At 39.8% G+C, this 7,535-nt stretch overlaps 1 pseudogene; it reads left to right on the forward strand.

The window, feature by feature from the left end:
- The first annotated feature begins 1,538 nt into the window (after positions 1–1,538).
- LOC147438886 (uncharacterized) lies at positions 1,539–5,415 on the forward strand (annotated as a pseudogene).
- The last annotated feature ends 2,120 nt before the right edge of the window (positions 5,416–7,535 follow it).

The raw sequence follows: 7,535 nt of genomic DNA on the forward strand, positions 1-7,535 counted from the left end.
TTAACCAAGACGGTTGCACAAGGACAACAATGTGGAAAATCAAGATGTTATCCTTGATTTCATTGAGCCTCCTATTGAACTGGGTTGTGATCCAACGAACTGTTGGATCCATGAGGGATGCCAAGTGGAAAACATTAATGTTATTACGAAGATACCATCACTTGTGTTTTCGAGGACGAAAACGTTTCTCCATGGGGGGGAGTAATGTTAGGCCAAGGGCTAGGATGGGCATGCAGTCAAGGGGCGCCATATGGGATGGCTATGGGCTATTTATGACACGGTTGGGTGGAGAGTTGCATGGTCGAGTCCTCTCTGTTCTCACACTATTAATGTGGGCCTACTAATTATTCTTTAATTTAAAAAAACGCTTAAGAAAATACACTACGTCGATGCGAGTCTGTTGAGGCATACCCTCCGGACTATTTGACACCCCCCTTGTCAGGTGGGATCAACGATCCAGAATCTTTGAACGATCTTGACCGTTCATTTAGTCTTAGGAATAAAAAGATTCCGATCGGTTGAGCCCCCGCGACTTGAACCCATCACCTACCACACCGGAGACCAAGGCTCTTAGTCTATTGTTTATGATGTCAAAAGTTTTAAATGTTGCAATAGCCCAAAGAGGTATGTGTCGGTACGAGCCCTTTAAGCAACCTTCACGAGTAGGTTTTGAGTAGTAATTGTGAGCTTGACTAAATCAAGAAAGTAATTAGTGTGTGCATATTCTATAAAAAAGTAATCAACCAAGGTCTGCATCGTTGCGAGCGCTTTAAGCGAACCTCATGAGAAGATTTTGAGTAGAACTTGCATAAATCAAGAAGGTAACTATTGTGTGAATATTCTATAATGAAGTTCTCTAATTAGAGCATTTCATTGTATGTACGTATGTGTGTGTGAGTCACTATTGAGCTTAGTCATTGAGTACTTCTAGTAGAATCTTATACTTACTTTACTCATGTATTGAGGTAAAGGGGACCTTTTGAGTTTTTTTTTTATAGATGAGTTCTTTGGGTCTATTATGAGTGTTGTTATTTGTTGACATAAGGGTGTTACAACTGACTATATACTGGTCTTTTTTGTTATGGCTCTTTTTTATGAAGAATGGTCGGTTTGAAATTTAGGGAGAAGGTGATGTTACTTACAGCCAGCTCAATGTTGATTGTGCTAAGAGGGCCATGTTACCTATAGCCAGCTCATTATCGTGTTGTGATTATGGTTAGTTTAGTTTCATGCCAGTCAGGATGGTATCCTTTGATGGCACATTTGAACTTTGAAACTTCAAGTCAAAGTTGAGAGCCTGTCAGAAGAAGACAAGTGTGTGCTTGGCATAAAGGACGAGTGTCAACATGAGGGTTTTAATAGTTTCGAAATGTGTTTGTCAAGTTGTACAACTTTTTATGTTTGCTCAAGATTATATTTTATAAATCATGTGAAAGGCTTTGCATCAACACAAGGCTCTTTAGATTATATTATGAAAATCCATTGTTGAGAATATGCTGAGATCAACAAATTTTTTCTTCTTTGGAAATGTAGTTTTAATGGCTGGAAAAGGATCCTCCATAGGAAGGTCTTTAGATAGAATGCCAGGAAAAAGGGGAAAATGTGAATGGCCAGTACGTAGGTAATACAATGCTTTGATAGTTTTGTTTTTTGAAAATCTAATGTTATATCTAAGTTGGCATAAATCATACTTTGAAAAAATTTAGAGGTGATCTTGGTCCTATGTGTCATATTTCTATTTTGAAATGTTACTCTAAAATACGTTTCAGTATTCATATTTGCAAAATCTTACTATCTCTATTTTGTTTTAGTGAAAGGTCACCAAATCGTTCCTCAAGGTCTAGAATCATAGAAGGCGATCAAATATCCGTAGTTTCAGCCACACAGTTGATAGAGGAGCTGGATACACAAGAAGGGGAAATAGTTTCCTCCAAATTTGGTCATGGCTTTGTACATGAAGTCGATGATACTCTTGCTCCCGCTGAAAATGCTATGCAAATAATTCCTTGGGAGATGAGGGACAAGGTCACATCCATGATAGAAGAAGAGGATGAAGATGAGAAAAATCTTTTTATGCATAGGGGTGCAAATGTCATGACTAGCACAAGGTTGTTTAGTTGCTTTGATTGCCCACCAATCCCATTATACAAATTGATTCCCTATGCTAGAGTAAGAGGACTTAGAGATGATCTTAGTGGATTGAAGGCAGCTTTTTCCAAGGAGGGCTACATGCAAGAAAAGGGGGTATTTATTGTCTCATTGTGGAGATGTAAGAAGGAAGTCTCTGTTGTGACAGGTAAATTACTAACTCTATGATTAGCTTTTTGTGAGTTAAGAGTGACAACACTAATTTTATGTTTTGGAAACTTAGATGATATCAAAACAAATTGGGATCCATTTTGGGTGGAAATTAATGAGGAGTTTGAAAGTGAACTAGGAAAAGATGTAAGGTTTAAAGAATATGTCCAATCAAATGTTCTATGTAGTTGCTACCCACATGAGGAATGAGATTGTGAATACGACACATATTTTTGTTGCAACTCACCAGGTGTATTTAAAAAGGCTACCAATGCAAGATCAAGCCCTCATTGCTGATGTACGAAGAAATTATGCAAAGGGAGTTGAGCCATGGTATCCTTTGACACAAAGATACTTAGCAATATATTGGTGTATGATGTGAGAATTACTTTACAAATGGCTTTCTTTCTTGTCTTTGGTGTCGTCATGAAACTCTTGCTTTTAAACTAAATTAATGACTATGTTTGAAGATAAAAATGTCAAAAGAAAAAGATAAGAGATTGGATCAATTGAGGCATAGCTTATCAAAGGAAGAATTGAAGAAGCGCGAGAAAAAAATTCACCAAGATCTCACCTCAAAGTTCTTTGATAAAATTGGCAAGGTATGGCATTTTATACTTCTTCAAGATTATGCATGTATTTCTATTGATATATTATTTTTCTTGTTAAGATCCTCAACATTGTGGATCCAAATTTGGGACCTGATTGGCTAGCAAAGGTTATGTGTTTGAAGTGGGGAAGTGACAATTGGGCTACATTGGAAAATCTTAATCTAATAGTGTGGGCAGATGCTCCAATGCCAAGTAAGTTGACTTGGCTAGGATTACTAGAGACCAACAAGGTTAATAAAGTAGCTTATGGTTTGAAGAAAGTGGATCATGCCTTCTGCATGTAAGTGTGCTCTAACTATCTTGGGAAAAGTTTCATGTAGTGTCCGTAGTGTTTTGTACTAACCTTTTGTGTACTTATAGTTGGCTTGTCACAGAGGGTTTCTTGTCTCTTTTCTATAAGAGGGCATTGTAGATCTCAACACACTTCTTGTATCGTTTCTATAAGAGGGCATTGTAGATCTCAACACACTTCTTGGAGTTTCTTGGCTTAGTACCATTGCCTCACAATTTCCGCTAGTGGCCTATTTTGGGAGGTGATGTTTGAAGCTAGGCCACATCTCTTCCCAAAAGAGGTATCTCTTTAGGTGAAGACAAAGATGCATGGAAACAAGCACTAAAAAAAGAGGTCGACTACTTGTGTATGGCAGCTCAACAATTAGCATATAGGTAGAGAGCTTAAAGCATGTGGGCATTCATGAGTATATGCTTTAAAATGTTACTTATTTGTCCTTCCTTTGCATAGGTTTCTATTCTTCTTGGTCTCCAAGAAATTATTGCCTGCTATTCCTTTCTTGGTGAGGCAATGGACTCAGTTGTCTTTAGAGGATTCCTCCATGTATACTTCGGCACTTCATACGCTCTCTCCATTTGAGATAGAGACATGTCCTTGGTGGGTTGACATGGAGCAAGGGCACTTGCTGATGCAAGAGAGAGAGATCCATGATGCTACTCGGGAAGATTCATTGTCATTCCATATTCTTGAGCATACAAGGATACCTTCCCAAATTCTGGCTCGAGTGGTACCTCCTTGTGGTTCTGCTACAGTGATTTTACCACATAAAGATGTAAATGTGGACATCCTAGGAATTAATTGGGCTAGATATTTACCTTAATTCTTTCTTTATGTATCTACATACATTCATATGTATCATTTTCTTTCTTGTAGCTTCACATATTTCCCACAAGGGAAAGGAGCCAGTTGGTCACACTACTACTACAGAGGAGATTGTTTGTGGCGAGAGTGAGTCATTGTGTTCTAGATGAATTCTTGGCTTGATTCTTTAGTACTTGCAATTCATTTGTGTTCACTTTGATTTCTCAGCTTTATGGTTTTGATATTGTGCGTAGCACCTTGCACTTCATATATCCTTTGCATTCTCCCCACCTTGCTTCTTTTATTGCTTTGGACACACGTTGTATGGCTATTCATGGTGACTATATTGAGATTTCCGCATCTTTTAAGGCTCAAGTGCATTTTCCACATTGGATACCGGTCCATGATTTGATGTCTCGCATGAGTAGTCCATGTTTGTCGTACACTCGAGGAGGTAAGAGTGTGCATTGGGCAGCTGATTTGATCATTTTAGATCTGCCATTTGGAGGCTCCCATCCTAGATTGTCCTCTCCTCCATCTTGGGACTTGCTTATGGAGGAGCACATGCATGCTGGGATTCACCTTGCATTTTTTACATTGGCAGATGTAGGCTGGTTACTAATCATGGTGTCCATGACAGGTGTGTTACTTCATATGTTAACACAAAATTGGTATGCATTTCATCTTGACATGCTACTTGAGAAAGTTTGTTAAATGATTGTTGTATTTTACCTTGATTTTTAACATATAGGTGATGTTATTGGTTGGGTAGAGCAATTTTGTCGAGCTTCACAGATGGTGGTCCATCGCCGTGTTGTAGTCTTGCATCACGGCGCATACGGTTACATGGAGAGCTTTGCTGGTCGTGTTGAGGTACATGATTGTGTTTCCATACCTTATTCACTTAGCCTTATCTTTGTCCAGCTATTCACATTTATGTGTCTTTTATTGTAGTGCCATTGCTCTATGCTCTTTATGTTGCACAGGGTAGCTATTCATCCAAAACGGTTTTTGTTTGAAAGCCTGGTTCTTTTCTCTAACCTCGACATTCAACCCTTGGATTCTTTTATGCCGCATTATCTACTAGAGCTTTTGAAGGCACGATCACCTTCAGGAGAGCCCTTGCGAGGTGGGAAGCAGCAGACCTAAGCTTTCATGGATTGTTTTGTGGAGCTACTTTGTCCACGAGCTGGGATTTTCTTGGAGCTTGGGTGTGGTACAACTCCTGTGTTGCAAGTTTTCTTAGCTTTTGGACGGGCATGTGTAGTTATTGATGATGATGAGCCACTTATTGTTGGATATGTTTTGCCTCTTTTGCAAACAAAAAGGGGAAACGGAGAGGAGGCCTCTACTTCACTTGGCTTTGATGATGAGGCTAACGTGCCCTCTTGGGTGAACATCTTTGATGACTAGTGAGGCCTCTATTTCTTTTTTTTAGACATTGCTTTATGCTATTGGTAGTGTTGCAAACTTTTATGTCACAAATTTTGGGAGGTGTGTGCCTCTTCTTGTGATGATACCATATGATATGGTTTATATTTAGGTGTTTTGTGGTTATGTTTCTTGATATTGGCTTGTTTGTTGGAAGGGGTATGACTCTTCTTGTGATGATGCCATATAATATGCTTTATGTTTAGGTGTTTTGTGGTTATCTTTCTTGACATTGGCTTGTTTGTTGGAAGGTTAATGACTCTTCTTGTGATGATGCCATAAGATATGGTTTATGTTTAGGTGTTTTGTGGTTATCCTTCTTGACATTGGCTTGTTTGTTGGAAGTGCATTACTAGTCTATACAAAGCCAATGGCTCGGCACATGGCAATGGATACACGTTGTCAGGTATTTTTTGGTTGAGCATAAAGTCACTAAGTCATGCCAAAAAGCTTGCCCACTAGCCTCATGTATATATGTGTACATAGCCCTGCAAGTTTTGAAAGTGACAATGTAAAAATCCTTGTACAAAAGTGTAATTTTTCCAAGCTTGAATGCTAATGTTTTAGGTTTTTTGAGACCCCAAAACATAGCTTTCAATAAGTATTTTCAGCCGTGCTTTATAGCTTGTGAATTGGACTCGTGCATCATGAGTTACGTGCGTCCGAAGTGGACGGTCTTGACTTAGAAAGTGATTACGGGTACATGCGACAAGGGCGATTGATCCAACTTGATGATCTAAAAATGGAAATTCTGGAATTTTTAATTCTTAGATTTAGTCGAAGTCATGGGCTCCAAGTCGTGCTTTACGGCGTCACATTTGGTGATCGGGGTCATCTGCTACGCCTCTGAGGAAATGGCTCAGTTTGGGGGTGAAACAGAAAATCCAGATTTGTGCATGAGGAAGTTGGGAGAGTTGGGGAGAGCATGCCATGTGGCACTAGAGTAATCCCACATGTGGGGGGTTGAGAGGAAGTGGAGAGTATATATAGTGGGAGAGGACTAGCATTGGGTGTATCACTTGTGAGTGGAGTTCTCTCTTGCCTTGCCCATGGGGGCTCGTGGACTTTGGGGGGAGGAAGGGGTGCCCATTTTCGGTTCACACACCCTGCTCAGGCGCTTGGTCAAAGTTTTGTTCCTCTGGACACTTCCTCTGCCTCTTTCCTTAGTCAAAAGATTATCGACATGCCATTTTTTACCCAAATAAGGGCAAAATGAGCCAATTAAAAGGGGCCTACAAGAGAATCATGTTAGCTAAGAGGAGAGAGAATCCCTTGGGATAAGAGACAAAAAAATCCCCCTTTTTAAGAGCTACAATTCTTTGCAGACCTACACAACTTCCAGAGAGCTCATTTTTTAGCAAGAAAAAGAACACCTCCATGTTCAAGAGGCCATAACTTCGTCGTTTCTTCTTTGTTTTTTGCCTATGGATACTCTACGGACATCTCCATGAGACGAGATTTGTCATGATTTCCTTTGTTTCTCCTAATTTTGAGTGTGTTCCATGCTTGGAGGGTTTTTCATAAATCCTACAGGTGTTTTTGGTCGTGCAATAGCTCTTCGTTTTGACGATGTAGCTCGTGCAAGGCAGTAGGGGCATTCATTTTCCTTCTCGTTTGCATGCTAACATCATTTTGGTGCCCCCACGGAGGAGCAAGTGCTCCTATGCTTCAATTCCCATGATATATGTCTATTCTACAGGCAATGAATGTAAAAGAGATGTGGGTCCTTATGGACAACCGCCGCCTATGTATTATGTGCAAATTGTGGACAGCACTTGAGGGGATTGTATAATTGGGATTGAAGCCTTTGGAGGTCATGGGGTTTTGTGAAGCCAAGCACTGGGGGACCGGGTTACCCAGTGTGAGGTGGATTAGTTATTGTAGTGATCCATCGACATCCCTTGAGCTTTCGACATCACATGTAAGTGTTTTTGTGGCAATCAAACATGTCGCATGAGTTTCGACAGTTTCATGGATTGCCTTATGAGAATGCACAGACTTCTATTGAAAAATTGGAAGTCAATTGCTTGCTGCAAAATATACTAGACCAAGCTATATTGTTGCGGCTGTTGCAATACAGTTTACAAGGTGAAGCAAAATTT

Source organism: Adiantum capillus-veneris, chromosome 16, assembly GCF_014529385.1.
Source record: "Adiantum capillus-veneris isolate H3 chromosome 16, ASM1452938v2, whole genome shotgun sequence".
Lineage (NCBI taxonomy): Eukaryota > Viridiplantae > Streptophyta > Polypodiopsida > Polypodiales > Pteridaceae > Adiantum > Adiantum capillus-veneris.